This window comes from Nicotiana tabacum, chromosome 13 (assembly GCF_000715075.1).
Source record: "Nicotiana tabacum cultivar K326 chromosome 13, ASM71507v2, whole genome shotgun sequence".
Classification (NCBI taxonomy): domain Eukaryota; kingdom Viridiplantae; phylum Streptophyta; class Magnoliopsida; order Solanales; family Solanaceae; genus Nicotiana; species Nicotiana tabacum.
In genome coordinates this window covers 99,274,562-99,287,604 of record NC_134092.1, presented here as the reverse complement: position 1 = coordinate 99,287,604, position 13,043 = coordinate 99,274,562, and positions in this window count along the sequence as shown.

Sequence of the window (13,043 nt, the reverse complement as noted above, 5' to 3'; positions counted from 1 at the left end):
TAGCAAGTTAAAGGAAGGTTGTGAGTTGTATAAATAGATATGTGTAGGTCGCAAGATAAAGTATCGTAGAGCGACAATGTTTTAGGTAGATAAGAGTAAGGATAAGAAAAGGTGAGTGAGAAGGTGATGAGAATAGGTAAGTCCTCGAGACTAAACCCATCAAAACAAGAGAGTTGATGGTTTCCGTAAGTAATAGAAAGCTCGGTACAACCTGAATGAACTCAGAGGAGTCTAAGACTAAGAGAAATTAAAAGAGATGAAATGCCGCCCTAGTAGTAGAATAAGGGTGTAATTGTAATAGATAGGAGAATGACGCTTAGGCCTTTGATTGAGTAATAATTTAAAAAAAAGGTATTTCATGAATTGCACGGGATTAGAATACCCCCATAAGATGAATCACGTTGGGATGCAATGAAATACGGTTATTGAAGTATAGTATCATTCCTAGGTGGATCAGGCAAATCACTTCAAATATTCCTCGATGCAATGTGAGCCCTAGTGAAAATGTATTACATAAGAGGCTTCAAGTTATCAAGGATAGATTATGGATCAACATTAATGTGAATTGGAAGAATTCCGATAACAAGTCGTGGCGTAAGAAAGAGGTCTAAAGGGGATGTAAATACAGAAGTTCTTTGATTCTATGGGCATAAATAAGATTAGCTTCACAAGCAAGCCTATGTACCTCAACTGTTCTTTTCTTTCATGGTATCACATAGGCATTGTTTTGATGAATTCAACAGTTGATAATATACAACAACAACAATAACAATCCAGTATAATCCCACAAGTGGGGTATGAGGAGAGTAGTGTGTATGCAGACCTTACCCCTACCATAGGGAGCAAAGAGGTTATTTCTGATAGACCATTGGCTTAATAATTGATGATATAAATACTATTATTCACGAGCCAAATAAGAAATAAGAGGCTTATATATCATGTTGAATACGTTTTACAACTGCCAATATTCTGTTATGAATCAATCAATTGCGACACTTTCAAATTACTAGAAATAGAGTTTTCAAGAAATTAATTATCATACATGGTAATGGGAGATACTGAAATTTTGTATTCACAATTTCTTTGCATGTGTATGGATTTAATCTAAATGGAAAACAGAAAGTGAATTGTTTCATGACGAAACATTGTTGGAGATGCTATGCCGAAGTATAGTCAAGTAAAGACAATAACTTAAGTTCTATAATTTGAATATATATATTTTGGAATGATCCTCATGGAATATATACTATTGTAAGTTATTTTTATTCATTTCCTTTAATATTATAATTAAAGGAGGAGAGATGAAAGGGAAAAAGAAAAACAAAACAAAAAAGAACAAGAAAGTAAAAAACAAAAAAAGTGAAAAAAAAACCAACACAAATTTTGACATCGAGATGACAAATTTTATTGTATAATTTCCACAACTTTTTCTTTGCTTTTATGTGTCTTCAAGGAAATGTGCTCACTGCCAGTCCTTCTATGTAGATGGAGTAGCCGTCAGTTCCCCCCTCTTGGTTACTGAAATTTTTATATTATTTTCACTAAAATAAAGATCATGATCTTAAAGATTATAATATGATAGGTACTAAAGAGGATGGTAAACATTGAGTAATTGCAAAAATAATGAGTAACGTATATTTAGGAGTTATAACAGAAATAATAGTAAGTGTAATAATTATAACATATTTATTAGTAAGGGGAAACATATTTGGAGGAAAAAATAACAAAGAATGAGAAATATAACCGCGCTAAGCGCGGATATACTCACTAGTATCTTATATAAAGTAATAATGCCAACCTAATAAATAATAAGTAACCTATTATAACAACTAAAAATAATAATACAAAATTATCATTACACTATTAATGCATATAGCTTAATCCATATGTTACTTATTCATCACGAAAATGCGCACTCCCACAGTCCCACTCTGTAACGACCCGGCCGGTCGTTTCGAAATTGTAGCCCCGTTCCCCCATTTACTGCTCTGTTTGTGCTTTATAACTGTTATATGACTTATCGGGTTAGCTGGTTCAGGTCCGGAGAGATTTCGGAATGAATTGAGACACTTAGTCTCATAATGGAAAGTCCGTATGATGTTTTAAGACTTGTTGGTATGTTTGGTTGAGATCCCGGGGGCCTCGGGTTGATTTCGGGTGGTTAACGGACTTGGAATTTGATTCGAGAAGTTGCTGAAGTCTTTGTGCTGTTGCTGTAATCGCACCTGCGGAGTGGGAACCGCAGATGCGAGCCCGCATATGTGTGTGAAGTTCCGCAGATGCATAGATGGAGGAAAGAAGGCAGAGGGACGCAGGTGCGAAGGTTTTCCCGCACCTGCGAGACCGCAGATGCGGGGTGAAGGCCGCATAAGCGAAGGGAGGAAGGGGGCTCCGCAGAAGCAGAGGATATCACGCAAGGGCATGTTCGCATGAGCGGATGTGGGAGCCGCATATGCGGAGGTCACCGCAGAAGCGGGCATTTTGTCGCTCCTGCGAGGCCGCAGAAGCGGATTAGTTGCCGCAGGTGCGGAAAGCCTGGGCAAAACCTATATAAACGAAGGTTCGAGATTTTTGCCATTTCTTACATTTTGAGATCGGATTTTAGAGGTTTTTGAGAGGGATTTTGAAGAGATTCTTGAGGTAAGCTCATTGTGTTCATTTTTCTTCAATAAATGTGTTTTACCACTGATTTTCTACTAGTTGGTGTGTTTTTAAGGTGTAATTTATTGGTTTGAAGCTAGGAATTTATAGAGTTGATTTTGGGGATTTGAATGACCAATTGGTGTCGGAATTTGATGAATTTGGTATGACTAGACTCGTGATTGGATGAGCTTTCAGATTTTGTGAGTTTTGTTGGATTCCGAGACGTGGGCCCGGGGGCGATTTTGAACCAATTTCGGATTTTGAGTTATAACTTAGTAATTTCTTGTAGAATTGATTCCTTTAGCCCGTATTGATTGTATTATACTGTTTTTGGATTGATTCGGGTCATTTGGAGGCCGATTTGCGAGGAAATTGCTTATTGGAGTAGGGATTTGCTCGGATTGAGGTAAGTAACACTTCTAAACTTGGTTCTGAGGGTTCGAAACCCCGAATTTATGTGTTATGTGATTGGTATTGAGGTGACGCACACGCCAAGTGATGGGCGTGCAGGCGTACACCGTGTGAATTGTGACCTGGTCGATTCTATGGCACTGTATAATGGTTCTATCTTGTTGATATCCGTGTTTTCATCATGTGATAAAGTAATTGAGCTGTCACTCATGCTAGATATCATGGTTAGGCTTTATGCCGGTATTCTTGTTCTATAGTGGTCGTTTCTTGCTTTTGTCTTACTGATTTCATTGATATTTCATACTCAGTCATATTCATTCATTTCATATCATATCTCAGTCTCTGTTGTTATGTATTGATACATCATATCATTGTTTCCGGGCTAGTATCATGACATTGTGAGCCCGTGAGAGAGAGACTAGAGAGATTGATGACTGAGTGAGGCCGAAGGCCTGAATACGAGTTACATTTATGGGATCGGGCTGCACGCCACAACGGTTATACTGATTTATGATAGCGCTTGGACTGAAGGAGCCCCTTCGGATTCTGCACATACCCCCTAGTGAGCGCGGTTGATATTATTGAGGGATGAATCTTCCCTGGACATGGATCTTGTCCAAAGCATTATACACCTGGAGATGGTTCTTCTACACGGGTTGGACTGGCCCTACTCGGTACTGGGTGACTGATGGTCAGTGATGTATATATTCCGGGATGGATCTTTCCTAGGCCGTATGAGCCATATATAGTACCGAGTGATTGACCATTTGAGAGTGTGAGCACATGAGGCCGTCAACATGGTGCGTCACATACAACATATGCATTGGCATTGTAGAAGTAGAGGAGTTGTATTCTTCATATCATTCAGATTAGATCCATTTTACCGTTTAGAGATATCTGTCGAACTTGAAAGCATGTTTATATTTCTGCACTGTTATTTTCTATATTGAATTGTGCCGATTGAGTTCGTCACTACTCTCAGTCCACAGTTTGGATTTGTTACTTATTGAGTTTGGTTGTACTCACGCTATACCCTGTACCTCGTGTGCAGATCCAGGTGCTTCCGGTTACAGCGGCTACTGAGTGAGGAGTCGAGATCTCGGGGAATATCGAGGTAGCTGCATGGCGTTCGCAGGCCTTGACTCTCCTTCATTATCTTTATTTGTATTTCAGTTCTTATTCCTCAGACATTGTAGTAGGCTGTATCCTGGTATAGATACTCATGTACTTGGTGACACCCCGATTTTGGGAGATATTTGTATTGCATTGTGGTTTTATTTCGGTTTTTAAATGGTTTTTCTTAAGTATTAACTGTTTCCATTTTATTTTCAAAGTGTTTACTTGGTTGAACTAGTTGATTAGTTGGCTTGACTAGTTCCACGATAGGCGCCATCACGACGGTTGGTTTTGGGTCGTGACGAGTTGGTATTAGAGCCTAGGTTACATAGGTCTCACGAGTCATGATCAGGTTTAGTAGAGTCTTACGGATCGTGCGGGGATGTCTGTACTTATCTTCAAGAGGCTACCGAACCCTTAAGAAATTTCACATTCTTGTATTCTTGTCGTGCGAATATGTTGATTCCGGTAACTAAACTTCTGTTATTCTATTCTCTCATAGATGGTAAGGACACGTACTACAGGGCAGGATGGACAACCACCAGTACCACCAGCTAGGGTCGCGATAGGCCGAGGTCGCGGTAGAGGCAGCGGCTCCTGCGGCATGGATCCATGGTCTTCCTAAGAGAAAGTTATAGGAAGTGTCCATGTTCAGAACTTGGAATGTTACTTCAAAATCTGCGGGGCCAATGGTTAGGATCAAGTCAATTTCCCCTATCGTATCCCTTTCGACACTGTCGAAAGCACGCACGCAAACATTGTTTGGTTTGATCCTTTCTGTCCCAATTTCCATCCTTTGTAATGTTGATAGAGGGCAAATATCGACTCCGGACCCACCGTCCAACATGACCCTTTTCACGTAATATTCTTCATACTTGACAGTCAAGTGAAAGGCCTTGTTGTGGGCGGCTCCTTATGGAGGCAAGTCATTTCGGCTGAAGGAGATTCAGTTGACCTCTAAAAATCGCTCTGCCATTCTTTCTAACTGTTCAACCGTGGTCTCAATTGGAACATACGCTTCATTCAGTGTCTTTAGAAGCACCTTCTGGTGTTCGTTTGAGCTCATCAGTAGAGACAAAAGTGAAACCTGGGAGGGCGCCTTTCTGAGTTGATCAAATACAGCATACTCTGAGGTTTTCATCTTCCGAAAAAATTCCTCCGCTTCTTCAGCAGTAACCGATTTTTTGAGGGGGAACCGCTTCTGCTTGGTTTTGTTCAATTCTTTTGGGTTGTGATACTTCCCAGATTTGTTTGTTTCATTTACTTCCCCCCTAACTTCCTTCCCTTTATATGTGACCACTGTCTGGTTGTAGTTCCAAGGGACGGCAGTAGGGTCTCTCATGGGATTTTGTGGCATGCGACTAATGATCAAAGGCTCATCCAGCCTAGGTGGAATGACTGGCCTCCGTGCCACGTAAGTCCTTTTTGGTACATACATCTTTGGCACATTTGGCGTGGTTTTCCTCTGTTCAAATATCTTGGGAGGGCTTAATATAAGTTGCCCCTTCCTGGGAGCTCTTGGGACATAGAGAATGGCCTCTTTGGCAGGTACTGCCCATGTCTCTGTTTCCCCGGCCTTTCTGCATTTTGGGGAGTGGAATTTATCTTTTTCTAATCCCTGACTTGTTTTTCCACCGCTTTGGGTTTCTTTTCGGAGTCAGCGATGGCAACTATAGCTTTTAATGCTGGGTCGAATTCTTTGTCTTCGCAGATCATCCCGATGATCGGCCCGTTATTGTGGGCCGGTAACGGGTTGTTGGTTATATTAGGGACTTCCTCGTCCCTTAACATTACCCACTTCTGTTCTATCTGATTTTCGACTGCTCTCTTAAGGGTCCAACAACCTTCAGTGTCATGCCCTTCCGCACCTGAGTGATAAGCGAACCTGGTATCTGGCCTGTAGGATGGAGATTCCAGGTTCTGTCTATTCGGAGGTACAGGCTGTAACAGGCCCATTTGGACTAATTTTGGGAAGAGGCTGGAGTAAGATTCACCAATGGGGGTGAAGTTAGTTTTCCTGGGTGGTTCACAGGGACGGGTGTTATATTGGTAATTGTTCTGAGGTGGACGGGGATTATACGGAGCTTGGTGAGGAGGGTTGTTTCTTGGAGGTGGAGCTCTGTTTTGGTTGTAATGCTGTTGTGGCCTGGTGTATGGTTGGGCGTTCATTACTGCATAAGGATTAAGGTCCATAGCATAGGCTGCATCCTGGTAGGGGTAATAATGTTGCGGGGTCCTGAAAGAAGGACCAGAATAATCCCGGGGCCGCTGAGAATTTCTCAAGCTTGAAGCCATCATGGCTCCTTCTTTTTTTTTCTTCTGGCTGGTTAAACCTCCTGAGCCGCTCTGAATGGCTTGGGAAGTGGCTCTTAAAGCTGATTGACTTAAGATGCGGCCTGTTTTTAGGTCGTTCTCTACCATTTCTCCAATTTTGATGGCCTCCGCGAATAGTTTGCCCATGACAGACATCATGTTTTGGAAATAATCGGCCTCTTGGGCCTGTAAGAAGACACTGACCATCTCGGTCTCATCCATCGGGGGTTTTACCCTAGCCACTTGTTCACGCCATTTGATTGCGTATTCTCGTAAGCTTTCCGAGGCTTTCTTTTTGAGGTTGGTCAAAGAATTTTTGTCTGGGGATATAACATTGTACTGGAATCACCTTACAAAATCACGGGCCAGGTCATCCCATATATGCCAATGGGAGATGTCTTGGCCCATATACCACTCAGAAGCAATTCCGGTGAGGCTTTCTCCGAAATAGGCCTTTAACAGCTCCTCTTTTCCACCAGTACCCCTCAGCTGGTTACAATATCGCTTCAAGTGAGAAATCGAGTCTCTATGCCCGTTATATCTTTCGAACTTTGGTGTTTTGAAGCAGATGGGTAAATACACGTGAGGGAACATGCACAGATCCGCATATGAAATGCTCTTCTGGCCACTCAGGCCCTGCATATTCTTGAGGTTTTGCTCGATGCTTTTCATTTTTCGTGCTATCTACTCATGTTTAGGATTCCCCAAGGCTTTCTCATATTCTACGGGAGACTCAAATTGTGGGTGCTGAGGATAGGAATTTGGGGTAACCCGGGCAGTGTCCAATTGGAATTGGGGAGCTTGGAAAGTAAAAGTTGATGGTTCGAAGCTTTGTCAAGGCAGTGTTGGTTGTGCCATGCTAGAGGCTGGTGGTGTTGTGAACACCGTAGATGATATTCCTGAAGATGGTGCCTGGGGGCGAACCTTAGAAGGCATACCAATAAAGTTGGTTGACATGGTGGGGTACCTAAACGGGATGAATGGGTTGGTTACTGGGATAGGGACATTAGTGATTATTCCCGTCCCGGGGAGCAATTCAGATAATCCAGGGATAGAACTGGATGGTTCCCTGCCGTTGGACCATGCGTCCCACATTTATAGCATACGACATCGTAGCCTTCTATTTTCCTCAGCAGCTGCTGACTCTGATTGCGGGATAGCCGATACCGGGCTATCCTCGGGCTCGATGATCGGTAGATGAATTTTCGAGGCCATGGCGATACTTCCCTTAGATCTCGTGAAGTAAGGATGTGAAGCCAGATTACCACCTAAAAATATGACCTGTTCTTTTAAAGCATACACAACAAACTTAGTTCGAGACTTTTAACACATAGGGAATCGCATATTGGAGGATGTAATGCACCTAAATAGTTAAACATTTTCCTAAATGTTTTGCAACGGCTGTGTGTTTCATCCCGGATTTATAGTCTCTCTCTTTTGCTTTCTTAACTACTTTTTTTAGGGCTATGATCGAATCCTACGTGGATTGCCTACATATCATGACGCCGCGTGAATCAGATCATTATGTAGTTTAGGGGATAGGTATGAAGTAACAAAGCACATTTTTTCATTTCATTAACAAAGATATCTCTTTTTTCGGTTTTTCATTACAGGGAATTAAAGTACTAACGACTATAAAGGAAAACAATACAGACTCAAAATAAACGACAAAACAATTTTGAACAAAACTCTAGAAAGAAGTAAAGTACATACTCGAAAACTGGAAAGTGAAAAGTACATGAGAACCTCTACTGGTCTTCTTGGAGCCTATGGGGCATTAGCTGGTCTTTGCGCGGGCCTTCGTGCAATGTCTTCTTGAAGACGGTCTAAGTCATCCATTACCTGGTGGACGAAGGTCATTATAGAAGCGAAAAATATGGACCTAGTCATGTCTTCACACTCGTGCCATTTCATCACGACATAGCCAGCTATCTCCTTAATCCTGGTTCTGATAACTCCTTTCTCTTGAAGCATACACCCAGTTTGTTGTGCCCGGGCTTCCAACACTTGTGCGCTGTTATTGTTTTGGTCCTGTAGCTGTTGCACACTTTCTTCTAGTTGGAAAATTAGTGCGTAGCAGTGCTTTTTTCTGTCTTAAAATCTTTGGTTTCCTGGACCATTTCATTCTCAAGGACAAACAACTTTTTCTTTAGAACTGTTATTTCTTTGTCGTATTTCTGCTTCAAACGGTGGGCATGTTCTTCTGCTCCTTTGGCCAACTTTGTTTGAGCATTTAGCAAATCATTTTCGACCTTTTTCAAGTCAGCTGCATAGTTGTGTACCTTCATTCTTAAGTTACTGATGATTTTTTCATCTCTCTCGCTCCTTACAGGCGTTTCGGCGGCTATCCTCATGTCCCAGAGTTGGGCTCGGAGCGCCTCGTTCCCTCGGGTCAATTTTCTCTTTTTGCCTTCGGTTACCTATGCCTGTAAGTCATTGTCAAATGCAAGGTTCCTCAACTTTTCCTCTAAGGCATGGATGGTGGCTTGATATTTCTTTTCCTTTTCTTCCCAGGCCAAACGCTCTCGGACTTTGTTATCAAAAGCCTGAATATGAGGCCTTTTGGCGGGCCTTTCACGCTCGGGCTCTAGCTCATCATTAATGCAGTTTCTTCTGTTGAACCATATGGCATAGCCCGGATCTACTTCACCTCTTGCAGGATCGGGCACTTGGGTATCCTCTTTCAAGTATCGACAACTATTCCAGATTTGTTGGATTAAATCCCCGGGAAGTGGGGCTTCGGGGTGTAACTCAATAACTTGGACACTCAAATCTTCATCCTCAGGTACCACTTGATATCTTCCCAATTGTCTTAGAACCCTTTGCGGTGCATATGGTTGGACACTTCTCAAGCCCATCAATAGCAAATAGTTCTTTGTGCTTGTCATATATATGACTTCCCTCACTGGGAGCAATCCTAAAGTCCACTCAATCGGATTCGCCTTTAAAGTTCTCAAGTGGGCGATCCAAGCTTCGACCCCTTCTGGAGAGTTGTAATCTTTTACCCTCTCCTCATAACTCTCAATGAAGTTACTCTTGCTTGGGCCGTAGCTTATAAATTTCGGATGATGGCGAAGATGTTCAATCAGCCACATTTGTAGCAGGATATTGCAACCTTCAAAGAATGTCGCCCCAGACTTACATCGTGTTAATGCCCGATAGATATCCGACAATATAAGTGGAGCAAGCGTGTGATCTTCTTTGGCAATTAGGACTTGTGCAATTCTAGCTTTACAGATATCAATTGTCCCTTTTTCATTTGGGAAGACCATGATGCCCAGGAATGCCACTATGAAAGCAAAGCGACGATGAATTTTCCAAGTATCTTTGCTTTGCTTGTTGTTCAACCCCTTTTCATGCGTTTCAAACCCATTTGGATGCCCATACCTGGAGTACAGGAAGTAGAAAGAGCACTATACATCGTTTACATTGTTCTTCCATATTTTTTTACTGATGTTCAAGATATCAAAGAACCGGTGCACAGAGGGAGGCCTTGGGAATATAAGTTGCTGATTTCTCAAGTCTCGGCCGAAACCAGTATATCCGGCTATTTCCTCCAGGGTGGGAATGAGCTGAAAGTCCGAGAAGTAGAAGACATTGTGAACGGGATCCCAGAAGGGCACTACAGCCTTGATCGGATCATTCTGGGGCTTGACTTTTATAATATCTGTGAGAGCACCCAAATGTTCTACTACCCAGTCTTGACCATCTTTACCCAAGTCATACCACCACATTTGAAGCTACAGTGGAGCCTGCTCTACAACATTTAATGGCGGATTTTGGACAATGTTCATTTTGTACATGTGAATGGTTAGGGTTATGGTTGACTCTAGTTCGAAAGACACACCAGCGGACACTTTTGCAAAAACCAGTTTTCAATTTTTCAAAGGGAAATCACCTGAAGGTGGTTATTTGTGCAGCGTTGGCCAAAAATGGTCATCTTTGCAATAATGGTCCCTTCCCACTTTCAAATAAAGTTTTGAGGCCGGGGTAAGGCGCTTTATGGGAAAAGTGATGCCTATTGACAGACATGTCCGTTCTTGGCGAGAATAGCCCTTCGACAATTTAAAGGTATTCTAAGGCTATTCCGGCAAAAACGGCGCAGGACTTAACCGAAGCTGGGTCTAAAATTTTTTGACCAATGGACATACTTTATTTATTTGGTTGAAAAAATTGGGGTCGGTACCGATGAGGCTTGCCTAGGTATCTCACACCCGGTGAGAATCAGACCCGCGTAATTCGGTCAGTTTTGACATAATTGGAAAAGCATGATATTGACTTACTTTCATTTTTGAAATGCATTTTCTTTTTCTCTCTCTTTTTCAAAAATTTTGGCAGAGTTTCGAGGCATTTTCAAATACCGAGATTTTCAGAACCGGATGAATTTTCTATCCTAACTCACTCTTGGTTTTTCTGCTGATTTTCTTTCCTTAGCCGGTCAACAAACAAGCTGAAATAAATAAATGCACACATAGCGGGTAAGATGCATCAGGATGGTCTTTTATTTCGGGTAAACCTGTCCTAGACGGACCCAACCCATGTGTTGAGTTCCCAAAGTTAAGTGCACATGATACAAACAAACGTACCTACTAGGGATCCGGCATGAGGCTATGTTATTCTAGGTTTAAACTTGGGGGTGTGTTCTAGACATGGCTTACCCAAGCGGACAACTTGAGCCGATGTGGGGGCAATGTACCGGGAGCACGAAAGTCTACCCGGCCTAGTGGTTGATCCATCCTCGTTCTATTTGGTACGACCTCTAACAGAAAAGTGGGCCACGCGTATGTGTGCACCATATTTTTAGAAGACTCAGAAGGGAGGCGTAAGACGACAGTTTAATACAGTTCAAATAATATCAAAGCGGTAAATGAGCGGCAATTAGCACATTAGGCCCACAAATACAGTAATATCAATAATCAAGAAAGCTAAGTATAGATTATATTAACAAGCTCGAATTCTTGAACCCTGAACCAGAGATTCTGGGTTCGATCCCCAGCAGAGTCGCCAGAGCTGTCACACCTCCTTTTTCCCGAAAGGGGATAATAGAGAGTTTTTCTAATTTAAGTGACATAATCGAATTGGGATTATTTATTTTATTTTTTAGAGTCGCCACCTGAAATTATTTATTTAAGGTGTTCCGAGTCACCATTTATTTAAAATTTTAAATCGAGAAAAATTGACTCCGTAAAAGTCTGAGAAACCAGAAGACCGGATAAGGAATTCTATTAACCCGGGAGAAGGTGCTAGGCATTCCCGGATTTCGTGGTTTTAGCACGGTCGCTTTAATCATACCTGGCTCAACTAATTTGTTTAATTACGTATTTTTAGAACCTATGTGTTTTTACCTTTTACCGCTTTTAATTATGGCGTATATGGATTTATCTTTGAAACAGATTACATGTGTGTAAATCCGCTTTATTTGGGGCATTAAAATCATATCATGCGTACGTGTACACAATTAACTACGCTTATTTAATTATGAAGATTGTTTTTGGCCGAAATTGGCCGAATGCATACTTCGTTTTAGTTTTAAAAAATTATAATTATGTCATGCGAACGTGTACACAATCGCAATAAGAATTTAAATCGCGCCTAAAAGCATTTCTACGAGTATTCAAATATTAAAATCGTACTCATGTCACGCGAACGTGTACACCGTCACGATAGTTTGATTAAAAGCGTGCCTAAAAGATACCTTTCCACGGATATTCATAAGTTATTCAACAATTAGCTAATTTCGGAGTAACGATTAAGCAATGAGAGTTTAATCTGTTCCTAAGGAGCGAACTTATGCTCACATGGGATTTTTATTCCAATCTACAATGTTTGCTTTCAAGAGCCTATAGATTACTAAAGGTTCTTTGAGGTGGGCCGTAACATTTGGGCCAGCCCAAAACTCATGCTTGAGTTCATATGAACTCCTTTGCTATACAACTTCAAATGTTTTGTTATTGGTCTTAGTATACAAGAGAGACACGGTTTCAAATGTCCAAACTTTAAAGATCAAAATTATAAAGAAAAGAATAGTTCAACTGAAATTTACACATTTTTTAATCATGAACAAAATAAACTTGCAATCATTACATCTGGCTAAATATTCTAAATAGTCATGGCTGTAAGTAAAAGACTACACAAATACTCATGTAACACCCCAAAGGTTAACCAATGAAAGAAGAAAGTTATAACTAACATTACAATGTATCATTATTTATACTCAAACTCCAAATAAGTTGTATAAACAGTCTTGTATACTATGACTCTCTCAATTATCATTTCCTAATACTATAACAGTAGTTCCCAACTACAGCCTAACAAATACAGATTCTCCACAAAACAACTAATTTTCAGATGGCGTTTGACATTCTGATGATGTTCTTGGACGCTATTTTGGCCTCAATATTTACAGATTTGGCCAATTATGGTCGAATCTGCAAATCATGGCACCGGACAGTAACAACAACTCATTTTACTCCTCACATTTTAAGCAAGCATGCATATCATGACCTTCAACATGAGCAATCACATAAAACTCAAACAAGTTTTAATCAGCCTTTAGAGAG